This window comes from Protopterus annectens, chromosome 7.part0 (genome assembly GCF_019279795.1).
Source record: "Protopterus annectens isolate FY-2018-M chromosome 7.part0, PAN1.0, whole genome shotgun sequence".
Lineage (NCBI taxonomy): Eukaryota > Metazoa > Chordata > Ceratodontiformes > Protopteridae > Protopterus > Protopterus annectens.
This window is the reverse complement of record NC_056739.1, coordinates 1319323358-1319344332: the sequence shown is the minus strand read 5'-3', so window position 1 is coordinate 1319344332 and position 20975 is coordinate 1319323358.

Genomic DNA, 20975 nt, shown 5'->3' with positions numbered 1-20975 from the left:
CAGAAGCCCAACATCACAGTATGATTGAAAATCAGTAGTGCATTAATGCCTGTTCTAAATTAAACTGCATTTTGTCAATATGTATCTGTGACTGTGTGTGTGTGTGTGTGTGTGTGTGTGTGTGTGTGTGTGTGTGTGTGTGTGTGTGTGTGCCCATGCATGCACATGTGTGTTTTAGGTGTGTAAATGGAACAAATGACTGTTAACCAGTGACCAGAATGTTTTCTTAATTCTTGATATATAGTGCCTGATTCACTTTTTTCTTCTGTAAAAAGGTTTGGGTTCATTTCTTGACAGGGGCCATGAGGTTCCTTCTATACTTTATTTGAGGGCCTTTCCTCTCTGTGACAGTATTCAAGGAGCTCTGCTTTGGACTGATCAACACAATATCCTTTTGAAAATGCAATCACAATCTAATAAGGTTGAACACCAGATTCCTGGATGATTGATTGCAGCGTCATTGAAGTTATTATAACTATCTTTTTGAAAATGGACTGATCACAGGCTATTAATATGAACAAAAAAGCTATATCTAGCCATTGAAAATTAACAGTTCTATTTTTTGATAGAAAAGTGTGTGAGAAAATAAGGTACGTAATAGTTTTTTTCCTGACATATCTGCATTTTGCCTGTAGAAATCCGTTCTGCACTAAATATGAATGCTATGAAGTTGTTTACCAGACCTAAGATAAATATAACAACTCCTATCATTCCTTTACAGTTTCTATTCAGAAGTATTTCTGTTATTGCAGACATTATATTAAGATATCTCACATGACTCTCATATTCTACATTTCTCAGTTTAACGCAGCATTCTAAAGACATGTTTGTTAACACATTTAAAATGTAAATGATTTTCTATGTAAATTGTGAATTTATTAGGATTAAAGGTAATATCGTTGTGCTGGTGAGCCAAAGCAGGAATAATTATATTACTCTGATTTACAAACTTCCATAAAGTTTTGGAAATTTAAACAGTACTCCATCAACAGCAAACAATTTAAATCAAAAAGTATATTTAACAAATTATGCTTTTATAATTCATTATAAAGAATGGAAGTGATGAGGTGATAATGAGCTTCATCATTAGTTTTGAGTTTGAATCCCTCAAGCTTCATGTCTATAATGCAATACTTTACACAATTCAGCTCACGCAACGATTTGCCAACAAAAACAGTCAGTTGTGTCATGTGGGCATACTTGGTTAACACTTCAGCTCAGTTGAAATATAAAAGATTTTTTCCAATGCATTTTGTTATGTATACTTTTTAATCTACTGGTTTCCATCATATCTTACTAGTAAAACATCATTGAATTTATTTAAGCTGAGTAGTTTTCGACTTCAAAGTGAAGCAATTTGAACTGTTCTTCTTACAGACTGTAACAGACTTCCCTTCTGGAAAATACATTTTGAACAGGATATTCTATTAACATTCCAGAACTCTGGAGCTGAATTTTGAAGCAAGACATGATTTAAGCACCATTTTACAGTTTTAATTTTGCACAAAGGAATAACTAGATATTTTACTTCAAAATGAAATAAGCATTTCCATTTTCCACCATCTATAAAAAAATAAAATCCCCCTAAGAGTTGCATAGTGCTTTGACATTCAGAAGATACTTGCTTTTCTTTAAGTGATTTCTAGATAATCTGTTTCACATTTAGCAGGACAACAGTAACTGCATGCAAACACAATGTTTAAATTAGATAGCTTGATAGATGATGGCAACAGAATACATTTGTTAGCAAAAAGACAAACATATAGACATTTGAAATCTGTTTTACAGTCCCACAAAAGGAATACAGTAACTTTTTTATTTTATTTTGAGAAGAATTGGTATACAGACAGCTTTCTGTTAGATCAACATTTCATATACTACTACTACAATGTTATACTTTCATCTGAAATGTTCTGTACTTACAATCCTACTATAACAAAATTACTGTTATCCCTAATCTGCAGAATTATGTCTACATGTAAATGGACAAAAATTGACTTTAAATCTTTGCAGGTTATATATTATGGACAGAGGCCAAACAAAGGAGCAGGAAATACTTTTTTAATTCAAAATGTAACATATATAATTGCTGGGCTCTGAAGTGTATTTTTATGTCCATTTTTTGTGTATTTTGTCATATTATAAACAGTACATATTTTGATTTCTAATTTGTAAACTGCACAGTTTAAACTGTAGTACCCATCAAACTAACAAACTACGGCCTGCCACATATGACTCAGTCTGAATTATATGGACATTTTTTTTTTCTGCTGAAACTCTTCTGTTTATTTTAGCAGGAAATCCATAAGTATACTTTGAAGGGCATGGTACCAGAGCTTGTCAACTTCCCCACTTGTGTTTTATGTAGTCACAGACACAAGGTCAGTAATGACAAACTTACTGTATTAGCAAACAATGAGACTGCACATCCTTGGGGATGGGCTATACAATCTTATAGTTAGTATATAAGGGCCAGGGGTTATGTGAGGCATTGTCTACTACAAAATGCCATAGTTTTTATTTTTACCAGGTAGCAACTTCATGATCAGTGATACACTGCAAAATTTCAGCAGATAATTGACAAGCTCTACAAATAAACCTGTCATCTGAGAATGTTCTGATAATATAACTCTCTACCTGCTTCTCATTTCTAGTTGGTAGCCTTCTTCTTTTTTTTTTATTAATGTGAAATAAACATATGTAAAATTTGAAAACTGTGCAAGCCTATGATAAAGTGGAAGAAATCCTGCAGCAACAACTGCAGCATGTATTCAGCTTTCATCCTAGATTCCATTCAGATTGCTGGTTGGACAGCTGGGGTGGGAAAATGAAAAAAACTTTGGTCTACTGCTCTGACACTCTGTGGTGGAAACTGTGGAGCCAAACCAATGAAACCAGTATACCTGCAGTAACATGTACGTCAGTGATGGTGATTTACCACACATCTGAATGTGAGAAAACACACTAGATTTGGGGAATAAAAGCCTTACCTTCTCCAATACAACATGCACATTTCTGTCCTTCCTAGTTAAAATATATTTAAAGGACCACTACGTGCTACTACACTTGTTTTCTCATTTCTGGAGTGTTTTTTCTCCCTATCTTTTGAATGTAGCGTTATAGCATATCCTTTCTGCTAGGGTAAATCATGATTTTGACTGTTTTTTTTTTCATTCCCCGTTCTTAATCCCGGGTACTGTGAGCCATCTTTAAGCTTGAAAAGGTCTTGCAGAGCTGTAGAGACTACATGGGCACTCGAATAATTTGCTAATAATGCCCTTTATTATTTTTCACCTTTTTCTCAGCTGCTGCCCAAGGACCGCCTATAAACCGCCTTCCCCAGACTTTTCGCCCAGGGAACGCCCCAACTATTAGCTATGCATGAGCCGTTTTCATAGCTGCTTCTGTTACCAGTAAAAAAGCAATGGTGACATACAGTGGAACTACTCTATTCACTGCAGTTGCTGGACGAATTTGTTTTTGTGAGGGATTGCTAACATACACAGTTCGTGAGTAAAGAGTTTTTTTTTTGTTTTGCTACATGCATCACATTTTCTTTAGATTAGTTAATTTCCTGATAATGTGTAATGATATCCTGTGATTCCCTAATGCGATTGATTGCATGCAGCTATCGCATAATAACATGCTGAATCTGCTGCTGCAATGTGTTTCCTTACAGCCTCCATCCCACTTATTCAGAACTTCACCCTATAACTAACTGAAAATGTTGTGCCTCAGAGGTCATTTGCCAGCAAATCATGCATTTTATGAGTACAGACTCACGTTATGAGGCAGAAATCTAGTCGTCCTGCACAGGTCTGTTCTGTGGAGAGCTATGCCAGCAACGTTTTTTTTTTTTTTTTTTTTTTTTTTTTTTACTGGTAATGCCTTAGACCTCACACTCCAAGAAATGTAATGGTTACCATTATTTTACACTGGCTAAGCAACAATTTTGTTGTTTATCAAGCGTAAAATAAAAAAATAAAAAAAAACAAGAAATTTAAGATTAAAATAATAGAAGCGTGCGCTCGTGTGTGTGTGTGTGTGTGTGTGTGTGTGTGTGTGTGTGTGTGTATGTGACAGTATGCTTGCGTGAAAGTATGAGTGAGATCAAGCAAGCAGTTGTTTTACACTTGTTAAACAGTGGTTTTGCTGTTTAGGGAGTGTAAAAGTAAAATAAGAGTTTAGAAAAGAGAGTTAAGTATGTACGTGTGTGTTTGTGCATGCATGTTTATGATTCTGTGTGTGTGTGTGTGTGTGTGTGTGTGTGTGTGTGTGTGTGTGTGTGTGTGTGTGTGTGTGTGTATGCTTTGGAAGAGTGAGAACGATCAGTATGTGGCAGAAACAGCAACAGTACAAAGGGGTTCGCATTCTATGCGACTTCTTAGTTGAAGATGTCGTAAATAGCTTTAAGTAAACAGTGGTACACCTCTTCACCTCTTGAAGCAAGAAATCCGGACAAATCCTTTAATATAATAATGTGCTCAAAATACAAGACATAAACGCTATGCGTATAAACTTAGTAAGTTGTTTTAATAACGGGGCTTCAGTATGCATGCATTTTCAGAAGGATATGAAGCTCAAATGTTTTTCATGCTTAGTGACTTCAATCAGTTTACAGTAAACCGCAATGCCATGCCACTCCTCTCCTGATCCACAAGTGGCTAATCAAACTCTGGTGGCATGAAACGCAGTCCAGACTGAGTGCCTCTGAGGCAGTGCTTCCAACTGCCTGCAGACTCTGAAACATTTTCTTTTATTTTTCTACTTTTTTTTTCCACTGGCAGAGGAGTCCAGGTCTTTAGGATGGGATGGAAAGCTAAGCTGACTGCTTTCCTTTTTCAGATGGTATTCATGAGTGGTAGCAATTCATTCCAAGTTTCTGGTTACCACAAGTACTCATTTTTTGTCAACCAGGTATTCCGGTCTTTCATTGGCCAAAATTAGCCTCTGATAGTTTTCTGCTGGGTATGCTTCCTCTTAAAATATTGTTTTTTTTAAAGTCTTTATTGAAGACTGTCTTGGGAACTCTTGCTGAAAAACAGATGTTTACAGGTGATGCGCAAGTACCCTGGAATAATCCCCTTTGTCCGTGTTCCTGGAATAATAATTTGGCCTTTATCGTGGCTTAACTGAAAAATGGTTTGTCACCGTTTCATGGTCGCTGTAATGTAATTGATCAGTGTAGAGTGTATCTTATACATTTGTAAGCACTCTTATCCATGAATGTCAGATACTGTCAAATTTGTTTTGTAGTCTGTCTATGCCATACTTAGATTCTTCCCCTTTTTACAGTTCTCCACTATGACTTTATTTAACATCAAATGATCCTTTGTTCCATATGACTTGCTTTTATTACCTTTTTGTTCTATTGCCATGATTGAGTTTTCTTCTAAATGACTATAAACTAGGCTGGTATGAATTCCATTGTATAGTTTAAATGTTGTCTGAAGGCAAGTTATTGGGCTCTAGTTTTTAGGGTAGCTTGCAGATTCACTCTTAAGTAGTATTGTTTTTCCTGTTGTTAGCCAGGCTGATGTGTGTTTGGGGTGTGCATATAGATTGTTCTTAATCAGGGCTAAATCTTCATGTAAGATGTTAATACTTTTAAATAGAAGGTAGGTACTGCATCTGGGCCTGGAGTTTTCTAGTTAGGAGATTTTCTTAACTTTGTTTCAATCTCTCTGGCTGTCACTCCATCCCACTGCATATCCTGTACATTTGAACAACTTATTCTTTGACTTCTTTTATTCGGTCTTGTAGCGCACTCTCTATGTTCTGTTAGGTTTAGAAGTCACAATTTTATTATTATGCCCTCCACAAGCATAGCACCACTGGTTCTAACCATACTGAAATGACTGAAATGACTGTATAGGTTCATAGGTTGGTACTAGGCTATCGGCCCTAGGGCCTATGCAAGCCTAGCCATAACAATTCCCTGGATATTTCTTCCCACAATATTTACTTGTCTGGATCCCTGTCTAGCAGGGCGACTGACATGATCCCTGGGGTGAATTTCCTATCTCCCATCCAATCATCAAGGTTCCCTTTGAAGAGGGCCAATGAGGCGCTCTGCTTGGCATGCATGGGCAGTCTATTCCAGAGTATGGGGAGTCTCTGGGTCAGGAACCTATCCTTCCAGCATGTTTTGTTCATTGTGATGATAAGTTTAGATCCCTGGAGCATGTGGCTCTGAAGGATTGGGATTTCTTTAAGTGGAGCATGTCCAACAGCTCAGGGTTTGACATGGCCTTGTACATTAAGCAGAGATCGCCTCTGAGTAGACGATATGCCAAAGAGTATAGCTGGAGTTTTTTTAGACGGTCAACATATGGCATCTGCTTTAGGCCTGTGATTCTTTTAATGAGGTATTTCTGTGGCCTTTCCAGCTGTTGCAGATGTCTTGTGAGGTACATACCAAATGGAGCATTATACTCTATAATGGGTCTAATGAGGGATGAGTACAGTGGGACAATGACCTCCTTTTTTCTGGATGAAAAGCCGTTAGTGATGAGGTGTGCCACATGGAAGGATTTCCTGACTGTTGTGGCGATGTGGTTATCAAAAGTGAGACCACTGTCCACCTGTGTCCCTAGGTTTCTCATCACACTTTTGATGTTTAGTGTCCTGCCACCTATGTGGTAATTCATGGGTACATGTTTTTTTCCAAAAGGGATAACTATACATTTCTTGGCATTAAGCTTGAGCCCATGGCTCTGGCACCAGGCAGCTGTTTCTGTAAGGCCCTTTTGTAGAATATCCACATAATTTGGGGATTCAATAATGGCTCCCAGTTTGCAGTCATCTTTGAACTTTGTTAGCCAGAATCCCTTAGTGTTGGCCTGTACTTCAGAGAAGTAGATGCCAAACAAGAGTGGTCCCGGGACTGAACCCTGAGGTACTCCACTTGTCACTTGTCTGGAGCTGGATTTGGAGTCCGCTACTTTTACAGTCTGGGTTTTGTCAGTAAGCCAGTTGGCAACCCATCGAGTGACATAAAGTTTTATGCTCAGCTTAGTAAGTTTATCTATGATTCCAGAGTGGGGGATGGTGTTGAAGGCCTTGGCGAGGTCCAGATAGGCTGTGTGGACCGCCTTACCCTCATCTACAGCTCTGGAGACTGATTTGAAGAAGTCAGTCAGATTCAGGAGACAATTACGGCCCTTCACAAACCCAAACTGGGTGGGGTCCAGTCTTTGAAGGTTGCCATTGTCTTTGTTTATAAGTTCCATGAAAATGCGTTCCATGCTCTTGCAGATCAGGCTTGTCAGACTGATGGGATGGTAGTTCCTGGGATCCAAGGTGGATCCTCCCTTGTGGAGTGGGATAACTGTAGCTGTGCGCCACTCAGTGGGCACAAAGCCTGAGGTGAAGCTATGATTAAACATGACACTTAGGTGAGGTGCCAGTTCATTTTGTAGTTCATGTAGTACACAGCCTGGGATGTCATCTGGTCCCATGGATGCTGTATTCTTAGCTTTGGAGAGTGCGGTTTCTACCTGTGTGGCTGTGATTATCGGAATTTGGCAATCTTTTGGTATTGAGATGGGCCCTTTAGGGGGTGAGGGGGGGTGAAGTTGGCACTAAATTGATCTGCCAGGATATTGGCAATATCCTTGGGATCAGTATATTTAATGGCATTCTGTTGTAGCTCAGAACAGATCTGAGCACTGCCATTTAAATTCTTGACATAACTATAGAATGCCTTGTGGTTGTCTTTGGAATCTTTGGCAATTTTATTTTCGTAACTAGCTTTTAAGGATTTTATGAGGGATCTCAGCTTATTCCTGAGGCTGGTGAGGGAGTTTGTTGCATCCTGGGATCTTCCTCTTTTCTGCAACAGTTTCTTCCTTCTGTTGTATAGTTTGTTTATAGCAGGGGACCACCAGATTGGCTTCCTTTTTTTGAAGAAGAGCATCTTGGTTCTATTTGGGATGGCACGATTCATGCACGAGTGGATGTGCTCGTACAGTGCCTTAGTGTAGGATTCTGCAGTCGAACTTCCAGAACCCATCTGCGTGGGTTTTGTGAAGTTTGTCACTTCTGACTTCAGTAGCATGAAGTTGGCTTTGGAGAATTTTTTTAAGGAGGTTTCCTTACTGGGGGGTGGGATGTGGATGTCAAGGGTGATTTGCATATGGTCAGACCTGACCAATGAGGGAGTGACTGGTGTGGAGCATCTATCTCCCATGTTGGTAATGACCAGGTCTAGGGTATTGGAGCCCCTGGTGGGACAATGGATTAGTTGATCCAGGGCGTTGGAATTTATGAATTCCAAGTACCGTTGGGAAAAGGAGTTGATACCCACGTAGTTTTCCCAATTAATGGCAGGGTAGTTGAAATTACCCAGTATTAGGGTGTTTGGTTGTATCTTAATATTTTCCAGTATGTTTAGAAAGGTGTAGTGAGAATCTTGGGACATGGTGGGGGATCTGTAGCAAGCTACAATTTGAATTGCAGTCTTACCTAGTGTTAGTTGCACCTGGAGAATTTCAGATGCATTGTGTTGGGCAACTAGCCTGGAGGTGTGAATATCCTTGGTGAATATGGACACTCCTCCACCTTTAGTGTTTTGGTCTTGGTTTTGTGGCTAAAAAGTGTGGTAAGAATTGTAGCCTGGTATTGCAGGGGTGCTCTCTGGAGCCTTGAACCAGGTCTCAGTTACTGCACAGATATCGATATTCTCCATTTTTAGGAGTGCCTCGAGAGAGTGCATTTTGAGGTTTAGACTTCTAGCATTGAGTAGCATTACCTTCAGATTTTGCATGCTTGTATCTGCCTGAGGCAGACCATTTATACTTAATTGACTGTGGCAGGATGATTGCGGACCTTAAAATTAAAGAACTGAAGTGTTTTAGCCCATTGATAGAGTTTTAGATTGCTATCTTTCTGTCTATAAAACCCATTGTAAAGGAGTGTTGTCCATTACCATGACAAGCTCTCTTTAAAACAAGTAATATTTCAGGGAGGTAACAGCCCATTTAATTGCAAGGCACTCTTTTTCAATCACTCAATATCTTTTCTCAGCATTGCTGGGCTTTCTGCTAAGGTAACTTATGGGATGTTCCTCCCCTTCAACCATTTGAGTTAATACACTTTAGAGATGTCATTATGTGTCAGGAACCATTTGCTGAAGTCATAGACCATCAGTATTGGTAAGTTACTATAGCTGTAAAATTAACATGGTGCAAAGAATTCAAAATGTTTTGGATGTTTGGGAGATGTTTTTCTCAGTCTTCAGAGAATGTTATGACATCATGCATGTAGGCTGTAGCATATCTGGTATGGGATATTAGAGTCTTGTCCATCAGCTACTGCAATGTCATAGATTCTTCAAGGAGACTGAAAGGCAGAACACTATAGCAGATAAATCCATCATGTGTGGAATTTACTGTCTTTTCCTTTGCTTCTGAGGCTTAATAGAATGTGCTGCTAACCTTTGGTTAGCTGCAAAGTGGATAGAAACCTAGTCTGACCAAACATTTTAAATAGTTCATCCATTTTGAGCATATTAAGCCAATTAAAGTTTGATACATTGTTCAGATTTTTAAATTTGCTGCACAATCCTATACAGCCATCAGATTACAGAACCAGTAGTGCTGGATTCACTCAGTATGGGTTTCTTCTGTGATCCCAAATGTAATCATTTTCTGTACTTCTTCCCTACTTGTTGTTGGGATTATGGTTTCCAATGTGTATGTATATATGGGTCTACTTTATTTGCCCGAACTTTCATTTGCCTGACACCCATTTGCCCGACCCCATTTGACCAAAATTTAATTTGACTGACACCCATTTGCCCGAGGCCAAATGACCAATATGTCATTTAACCGACACTTCATTTGACTGACACTTCATTTGACCGACACTTCATTTGACCGACAAGTATTATTGGCAAGAAAATGGGACATGCCCCCTTCCCCACTGCAGTGCGACCCTGGAGTTAGAATATATAGTTAGGGGGTGTGGGGGGGCACTGCCCCCCACAATGGGTGGTGTGGGGGGTGAAGCCCCCCACTTACTTTTGTATTACTAAGCAATATTAAAGCAAAACTAAACATTATAATATGAAATTAAGTGGGGGGCTTTGCCCCCCACACCCCCCCTAACTATATATTCTAACTCCAGGGTTGCACTACAGTGGGGAAGGAGGCATATCCCATTTTCTTGCCAATAATACTTGTCGGTCAAATGAAGTGTCAGTCAAATGAAGTGTCGGTCAAATGACATTTCGGTCATTTGGCCTCGGGCAAATGGGTGTCGGGCAAATAAAGTAGACGTAGATATATATATATATATATAAATTTACTTTTTCATCAGGCATAGTATTTGTATTATGCTTGATTAAACTGGTCTCTAGGCAATTCTGAAAATATGTCCCTATTCACTTCTTTGTTCTGAGACACTGATAATGTCTCCCTGTTTTGACTTCTGGACATGCTTACACTCTGCAAACATGAAGTTTCTTTCCAACATTTAGAACAGCTATGTGGTTTAACTAACCTGATTTCCTTTTTCTCAGTTGTCTCACATAATTCGCTTCATTTACTTACTCTACAATTCCAGAATTTACTTCTTGCTCAATGAGAACCTTATTTTCGGGGTGGGGGGGGGCACAAGCATGTACATTTTCTCCTGGTTTGAATCCTCTTAGATAAGTACTTATCTTATATGCTCAGCGATTTGTCTCGTGCCCATTTCGTATGTTCTCTTACTATAGGCAATATAGTTCTCAACCTGTTGGTGTTTCAGGGGTTGATTTGGCATCTTATTTAAGACTGCTACAACTAATGAACTCACCACCACTGAATCAGAGTCAGAGCAATGCACCACTAAGCCAAACCAGCTCTAAATAAGCACCTCTGACAAGTTTCAAACACAACGAATGTTATGACATCATGCATGTAATTCTGCAGCATATCTGGTATGGGATAGTAGAGTCTTGTCCATCAGCTACTGCAGTGTCATAGATTCTTCATGGAGACCAAAAGGCAGGACAATCTGTAGCAGAATAATCCATCATGTGTAGAACACACTATCTTTTCCTTTGCTTCTGAGACTAACAGAATTTGTTGCTAACTTTTGGTTACCTGCAAAATGGATAGAAACCTAGTCTGAATTATGGCTCTAGAAGTCAAAATAAGTCAGGTTGAGATGGAAATGAACAACTTGGAAGATAGTTTTGTTCACAATGAGACTACATGCAGCAATTTAATTTTGCTGGACAAGATAATGTTTTCAATTGGAAAAAAGTCACGAGAGGTAAAATTACTGACTTTACAATTGCTATGATGTAGTTAACAATCTTCCTTCTAAGGAATGGATTGTTTTGGACAATTTGAGTGATGAACAAAGTGATAATATTCTAATTTAACTGATGTGCAGTTGGCTGTGCCTAATTTAGGAATTGAATTTATTCTTGCATTTTTTTGGCACTTTTACAGATTAGATATTGACTGCTTCAGACTTGCCAGAAAGTATGTTCAGCAGAGTATATTGAGGAAAAAACATGTATTGGGCTAGTCCTTGTACAGTTTCTAGTATGGTTGAATTTAACAATTGTATTGAATATTTGTATTTTTTAGATAATGATTCAGTTTTATAGATTGAGGATGATACTGATAGTTTTTTACTTGCCTTAACAATTGAGAGTGCTTATATTCCTAGTTTTTCAAATGATGGTATTAAACCTTTGCATTTAGTGCAGAGCAAGTTACAAGACTTTGTTGGCTAATAGAAGTTAAAAGATATTGTTACCTCTCATTCATACCAAAGGTGTGGTCCGAACTGAAAGGTTTCATAGTTGGTTGTCTTATCTTCTGAATGTTATGACTTAACGTGGCCCTCCGGTTTGAAATGTAAAAATTAGGTAGTGGTATTTATTTTCATAGTTTATCGTACAAGTGCTGGAAGGGAAGCTTCTGGATAACATTAAGCTGTACAGAGAAGAAGTTATTTGTGTCCAGAGGAGTGGAATAACTTGAGGGATTTGGCTGAACGGTTTCAAGTTGGTAGCCAAGGTCTATTTCGTTATTTATGTTTCTACAAATAAATGGACCATAACAGTTACATTTTAGTGCATAAGCATGGCATAATGTTTAAGGTGTTTACCTCACAGGCACAAGGTACATTTTGATTCTCACATGTAGTAATTGGCTAGGCTCACAAGGCAGGTAGCTAATCTAATTGATGAACCTAGAGACTTCAAGTTGTTAGAATTACAGGATGTGTTAGTATGGATTTTAGGAAGGATATGAAGTCTGAAGCTCAAATTCATGTCTGCATGTAGTGAGTTCAATCGTCACTCATCTTCTGGAAAACCACAAATTTTATGACGAAAAGACCAATAAATAGTATGCAGTAATCTGGATGTTCTGCAAACATCTGGACAGTGGAGAGGTTTGAAGGGGATACAAAGGCTCCAAAAATGGCAACAAATGTTAAATATTATTCTTATAGCAAAGTTGCTTGATTAACAGGATTTGTGTTGGCATGCATTTTCTGAATGACAAATGTGTTTTTTTTTTGGGTTAGGGGAATACGACTGACCTGTCACTAGCAGCAGTCAAGCGGTACCTCTTGACCTCCCAGCTCATGAAATCTGTAAAAAGACAAAAATAAAGGGGGTACAAAGGCTCTAAAGTAGAATACAGTTTTAAATATTGCTCTTATAAGATTACAAAGTTTCTTGAATGACAGGATTTGTTTCTGAAATAAATAGTCAAACTCAGTTGTATGTCATTATTTATTGACTTCACTCTACAATGACTGGAACAAACCACCCGATTTAGGAGTAAGCCCCCCCCCAAAAAAAACCCAAAACAAATTGAACTAAATATCCAGATTTTTTTTTATTTGTAATATTCTGGATGTAAAATACTTCCTCCAACACCATTTACATATATTACCTCATAGGTTCATAGGTGGTTACTAGTCTAGCAGCCCTAGAGCCTTTACAAGTCATGTTAATCCCAAGTATCCCCATTTGTTCTTTTTTGGACAGCTCACAGAATAAATTTAAGAACAGAGCAGGTCTGTGATCAGCACTGGCTACCCCTATCATGACGGACATGAGTGCCACTCCAGGGACGAATTTGCAATCTCCCATTCGATTATCTAGGTTGCGTTTGAATAGGACCTGCCCTTCTCTTATCTCTTTCTTCCTCTCTTTCTTCATAAATGATCTTCCTTTACCTGTTTCCTCTTCTTATACCCTCATTTCTCTTACATGTTTAAATTTTTTTTTCTTCTCCCTTTATAGTTTCCCTCCACCTCCCACGTTATTATTGAAGTACTCTTATCCAAATATAACCTTACTTTGAACCTTTTTCATTATGGAACCTATTTGTATTTGTCTTTTTATTTTTGTTAAATTGCTTAATATCTCTGTAAATATTACCTTACTCAGACCATTCTCTTAAATATGTAACCTATGTGTATTTTTCTTTTGATTTTGTTAATTGCTAACTATTACTGTATACTGCATTTTAAATGTTTATCTGCTTGGAGCTTTTCTCCCCAGGCCTCCGCTGAAAATGGATATGTATCCAGTCGGACTTTCCCGGTTAACAAATGTAAAATAAATAAAATAAAATAAATGAAGCCATGGCCCTTCCCTGTGGTACATATGAGTTAATATGTGGGTATAATCCTACTAAGTGTGTAGGTCCTGTGCAAAATAGCATTGAGATACATATGTATAATGTGTGTGTGTGTGTATGTATGTATGTATATATATATATATATATATATATATATATATATATATATATATACACACACACACACACACACACACACACACACACACACACACACACACACACACACACACACGTCTGTGTGCATATATATATATGCAGGTGTGCATAGGTATCTCTTTATATATGCGTGTGTCGGCGTGGCACAATTGACCAGGCCATGTGCAGATGTGACCCAGGGGAAAACTCCAAAATCTGAATATGCACTATGTAATATATTAACAGTGAAATGTTATTGTTCCAGTAATAATCAGTGTCAGGCTATCAAAGAAGGCATCTGTATGCAGTTCTATAATAATTTTGTACAGTTAGTCTAAGAGAGATGCAAGCCATGAAAAAAACATTTCAACAGCAGTGTAAAATCAAAAAATAATACTCATTGAGGATTACAACAGATTTTTTACTATATTTTTCTTATTTTTTATTAATCATATAGTCAGCCACAAAATGATACACTGAGTGAAAAGCCAACATGTACGCATGCTTTACTTATTAGTAAGTATTGCTCCTTTAAAAAAAGTTCATATGAAGCAATAGAAGTAATGCATCATAGGCACTTGTATATTAATTTACAGACACACACACACACACACACACACACACACACACACACACACACACACACACACACACACACACACACACACACACACTTTTTATGTGCAATTTACTCAATTTACTCACTGGTCCTTGACTTCAGGAAGACAGGAGTGATCAGTTATTAAAAAAAAAAAAAGAAAGAAAAAAAAATAGTTTTATGTGATAAGATTTACTACAGGGGAGTACAGCACATTTCAGGATTGAGACAATTGTTTTGCACTTCCTCTACCTATGCCCAATATTGCTGTCTAGCTAATGGCTCACACAAAAATGTTAGCTGTCATTAAATGGCTGGTGTTGCCATGGTGGTAAGCACGAGAAAAAAAAATTCTCATTAGAAAATCCTCAGATGTCAGCTACTGAGATATGTGAGTGAGAGGTAAACACATTTTGTTAGTCCAAATAACGTTTGCGCAGTCAGTAAGAAATGCTATTTTTTATTTTTTTTTTAACTGATGCATCATAATTGTGGAATCCTATAGGACATCAAGGGTTTGCCCTGAAATAGATGCCAGTCACCTCAAACCTATAGTTATGGAAAATGACAAAACTTGAGCAAGATAAGCTGCGGGTAATATGGTTTGTAACCAGGGAACTGCACCATTTCCATCTGCATCACCTCATTCTTCAGAAAGGGCATTGTGTCTTTCCCACTAGAAAAATTGCTACTTGGTATTAGTGACTGGCAATTTGGGATGTTCTATAACTTACTCGGAATTACATAGAAAAACAGATCCACTTATGGGTGCATCAATTTCCCTGGATGTGAGACAGAAACTGTTTGCACTTGAGTCATTGGTGCTTCTACTTAGGCAGCACTAATTCTAAGAATGATTCTAGGACCTTGAATCACCACAGTTCTGCCCAAGGCAGCGTTCTTGGCATTTTATCTGCATTACCAAAACATAGGAATGAGAATTAGGACTCTTTCCTCATCTCTAGCTTCTTAGCAACTGTCTCACTGCAAACATCGGGTCAGTTGGGCTGCATCCTGATCTGAATATGAACTGCTCATCACCCTTATTACATTGTACTACCCTGCGTATCCATTTATGAATCACCCTCTCCACAACATTCATGTAAGGTGACAGCAGTATGATGCCTCTGTATGGATCACAGTTGTGGATGTCCCATTTGTTCTTGTTAACTGGCACAAGTATGATTCTTCACACTCACCTGGGGGTACGCCTTTCCCTCCACGCTGCTACAAGTAGCTTCGGGTGCCAGTTCTCCCCTACCTCAGCCAGCATCTGTAAGATGTCCACTCTGACCTGTACAGAGCCTGCTGCTTTCCTTGACTTTATTTCCCTTAGTGAAAGTCTGACTTCTTCCAGGGTGGTATCTTGTTTGACTATCATAGCCTGTTTCTGGTGAAATACAGCATCTGTGGGGTTAATGTGATTGTTAAGCTGCTGTAAGTACACCCTCAGTCTGCCTTTGATGTCCTGCGGAATGATGAGCATGTTGTTTTGCCATCGCTTATGAAGTGTGTCTGACAGTTTTCTTTATCTGGGTGTAGTGGCCTTGCAATTTGCTTTAGTGTCTTTGTGACACCTACAGAGTCTCTTTGCAGTAGCTGGTTGAGTGCCTCCAATGCCCTTTTCTGTGCTAATGCAACTGCTCTTTTACCTTCCTTGTTAGTCAACCTCCATTCCTTCCTAGCCTGCGTGGTTAATCCAATCTCCCACTCTTTCTGTACTCTGTATTTCTTTCGTGGAGATCCTTGACTGCTGCATTACACCACATGCTTTCCTTATGTACCTTATAGACACACATGGACAAGCCACAACTCTGTTCAGTAGTCCTGACACATGCTGGTTTAAGGTGCTGCCATTCTTTCTCTAGACCTATTTCAACCATTCCTTAGGGAGGTAGAGGCATGACTGAATACGTGAACTGTCATAATTTATCTCCAGTCAACTTCCTGATCTTCATCATGGTCTCTGTTGACCTTAGCACCCTCTTTGTCCACTGCTTGCAGATGATTGTGGAAACCAGTGGTTTATGCTGTGGGCCACCTGTTTCACTGAGGAAGACTATACAATCTATGTTCATATCTCAGTACCCTTTCCTCACTAGGGGAACTTTACCTGATTTGGTATAGGCCACTCATGTACGTGAACTTGTGACTGTCTTTCTTAATGAAGCATGTTGTGGCTACTATCAAGCCATTTGCAAGACAGAGGTCTAGAATAGCCTCTCCATTATTCCTGTTGCCCCACCCATGTGGAGCCAGACAGTCATGATTTCCTTTTCTGTCTGTCATGATATGTGCATTGAAGTCACCCATTATCTAAACCGATTCATGAAGTCCAGCTTTATGTAGTAGGTACTGCAAACTAATGTCTTGCTGCATTCTTTGGCTCACTGTCACAACTCGGCAGTGGGACATAGGATGAGATTATGAGTACTGCACTATCATTACACTGGAGTGTGATTGACATGAGTCTGTCACTTAGTCAAACAGTATCCCTCACTGCCTTCTGAACCCTTTCTCTTACCACAATTCACAGAGCATTTCTAGCCTATTCTCATACACAGCAGTAGGGAATTGTTATGGCTAGGCTTGTATAGGCCCTAGGGCCGATAGCCTAGTACCAACCTATGAACTGTGGATCCCAAGCTAAGTGCCTTGGCTGCACTGCCCTTCCATATTGTCTTCTGGAAACAGTGGATGTCCATCCTCCTCCATAGCATCATGTCATCCATTTCAAAACTGCGTCCTGTCAGTGAACCTACACTGAGTAGCAACTGACAGGTCATTTTTTGCAGGTTCATTGGTCAGTGGCACAGGAAAATAACCTTCTTGGGTGGCGTAAGCCAGAGAACCTTGTTGACTAGTCTTGCGTAGGCCCTTGGGCCGATAGCCTAGTACCTACCTATGAACCTATGAACCTATGCATCCAGCTGTAGCTCAACACAGCTGCCAAAGATAACCCAGAATAGGGAACTACAGACCGGATGGCCATTAGCTTATTGATGTAAGGCTGCTGAGTTTTATGGAAGTCACACAGCCAATAGAGGGCACATGGATGCTTTATGGAGTGCATTAAAACCTTACCATAATCTTTGTTTTTGGTAGGGTATAAACGTTAACAGGAGTAAGCAGTAAAATTCAGATTTAACACCTACTTTGTTTTCACCAAAAAAGGGAGCATGGTGATGCCTTAAAAGGAAGAAATTTCTTGAAAATATAAAGTGAAAGTAGAAGATGTTCTAAATGTGCAGTCAGTGAGAACTATACACATGACCAAGGGTCATATCTTTTCTCCCTAACTGTTCTTGCCCAGTTGTCATCAGTGATTAGAGACACTGATGCCAGGTGGTTAGACATGATTTGATGGACATACAGTGATAGTGCAGAAGAAAGGGGTTTACAGTGGTGCTTCATACAATTTTAGTAATGCTTTACAGGTGGCAAGTATGCACAAATACACAGCAGTGGCTTCACTTCATCTAACATATTCCGGATAAGGCTTGCATGTCTATGTAGTCATTGATGGGAAGAAAAAATTCTCATAAAGTGTGCATACCTGACATTTGACATTGTGCTATAAACTGTACCTGGAAGCCACAGTGATACTGCTATGTGGTCTGATGACTGCACTTTAGCATATTTCATAGTTGTGTGAACCTGCCACAGTGTGGTCTGAACAATAGTCGGTGTCAACCATAATGCCTGACATCCGTTTGTTGACATGCATTACTTTATGTGATTTTCATGAACAGTCTGGAATTCCTGCAAGGAAACTTGTAATGTAAAGTCAGATGGTATAGTGGAATAGTAATTGCAGAAATATGGCTGTCCATTTGATTGTAGCTACTTTCTGGTGAGCTGTGTATGCTTAAATGTAACTGTTTGGTGACAGAAGAACTAGGTAATTAGTGACATTGATTTCTTCTTTTGGTTTAGAAACCTGTTTCCTAAATGACTCTGCTCATACCTCATCTGATGCTATTGTTAAGATTCCTGTGAATATGCTAAGCTGTTGTCTGTGACTTAGGGTTCCCACACATATGCATCACACCTCCTTCATCTTATGCTGCTCAACAGTCAATTGAAGTTACTCACTGAGGAGTCTTGATGTTTGCATAATGAATTCATCTTCTCAGCATGGTACCTGTTAGCTCAGCTTGCCCCTTCCTGTACTGAAAGCCAGAGACATTGTTATTCATCAGGCTTCACAGGTTACGCATTTGTAGATGGTAAGATAGCTGAAAGGTGTCTTATCAAACTTTAGAGTCTCTTATAACTTTGTGTTTATATAGTGTTGTTGCCATGCGCTGTTTGTACATTTGCTGGCTTGCCTGTACTTTGTTTCAGCTCAGCTATTTAAAACCCAAAGTTTGCCCTTTGCACCCTTTTTTAATGAAGCCAAATGTACCCAGACCTGTTATAGATATTAGTTGGTGTTTACACTTTTGACATCTCATTTGCTCTGTTGATCTTCCTGGGATAAAGGGTCTCTCATGCTTGATCCCTGCTGCAAGAACTAAATTCGTATGATAACAGTCACAATTACAGAACAAAATGACTGTTGTGTAAACCATACTGTTAGAGGTAGTCTGGTTTATGTAGCTTCCTGGAGAAAAGTGTTAATTTCTGTATATTGATGAGTAGAAAAGCATGTTATAGCAACCTGCAAAAGAAAACAATTTTGTGAGAAAGTAAGAACAGTCTGCACACTGTATGGAACACTGAGAGTAGGCAGTGTATAGCACAAAGTAAAGAATATACCAAATTGTTTCAAAAACATCATACCAGCAGTGAATATGTGCACACAACAGCAGTAGTAACTTCAAACAGAAGGACACATCAGTGGCATGCCTTATGGGTAAAAATGCAGAGGACTGCAATTCTGTGTAAAGCAAATATGAATATTCATTTTGGTTACAGTATGAATTTGCAGTCATAGCTAAATCTGTCAGTGGCGCAGATTGTTATCTGTGTATGTTACGGGCATGTTCAGAGGAATACTTAAAAACCTTTACATTAGGGATTGCTAAAAGCATATTTCTGCCATGACTTACTGTGAAAGTGCTATTCAGATGATAGCGGTAAGGAGAGAGATGAGGGAACAGTTTCAGAGGTACACCTGGCTGACTGCAGGCAACTCTGATGTGTATTGTCATTCAAATTAGCTGAACCTAGCATGGCAGGAAATGTGAAACTCTTGCTGGCTGAGCGTGGGAATACGGGAGGAGTAACTTGAGAAGGAACAGAAGCGGATCAAAGTTAAATGTCTAAATAAACTCTGTTATTTCAGCAATGAGCTGGCAGTTCGGGAAGATTTTTTCACAGAATGTGTAAGACAATGTAAGGAAACACATGTGTAAAAGGCACTGTGTGACAGTAAATGATACTTTTATAGATACCTGTCAAACTTAGCTGCTCTTTCCTTGTTTCCATTCTAAGTGAATGGAAGTCTTATATGACAGCTCAGCTATGGGCACTATAATCTCAGAAACAGTGGTCTTACATTTTTAGAATAAAACAAACTCTCATCAGCATGTCTGCCCCCAGGAGGTCAGTCAGGGTTACAAAAATAATAAAATTAGTAGTAACTACTTCTGTCTGCTGCATACAGGTTTGCAATGAGCCAAACTTAAGGAAAAGTTAAAAAATATATTTTTTTTTTCAATTTTTTTCCCGTAGTGGTCCTTTAATGAAAGAATAATACAATGCAGTGACATGAGCCATGAGGTGATGTCCACAAAAGCCACACTTATACAATGCAGTGACATGAGCCATGAAGTGATGTCCACAAAAGCCACACTTATACAATGCAGTGACATGAGCCATGAGGTGATGTCCACAAAAGCCACACTTATACAATGCAGTGACATGAGCCATGAGGTGATGTCCACAAAAGCCACACTTATACAATGCAGTGACATGAGCCATGAGGTGATGTCCACAAAAGCCACACAACGTCACAGCCTATGCGTTAGGAAATGTCCAAGTTCTGGTTATTTATTAAAAATGTTTTATTAATACACAGAGGCAATGAAACTGCATATCTCATTTAGGTACTGAAGCTCCACTACACATTACTAGCTCATATAAAACAAGTCTGGAGCTGTTAGATAACAAGCATAAGCTTTTGCAGATGTAGAGGTTCAATTATAACTCAGGAGACAATATAGGCCTTTTTATTAACATAATTCTTTATTTCAGTGATTACATGTTTACAAACATCACTTTCTTTAAATATTTCAAACATTCAGGGTTTCTAATACATTTATTTATTTATTTATTTACTATTTGTTCACTGGGTAAGTGATCTGGTCTGCTGACCCTTTTCAGCCATGACCTGAGCTCAGTGAGCAGAAAATCCATCACAGTCTTTCTAATCAAAATTATATACAGAATGAGAATATAGCAAGTTCTGAGCATAATGAGAAGATTCAGTGCAGATGGGGCAAGAGTAAAAAAGAATCTAGGCAGAATGCATTGAGAGGAAAAGAAAAATGATATATCTAAAAATCAAGCTAAGAAATGCATAAAATACAGTTTAAGCATACATATAATATGTGTATGTGTGCTCTGGAACAGACTACCAATCCACATAAAAAAAGTTCATCCCTGTCCATATTCCAGCACAACTTAAATCT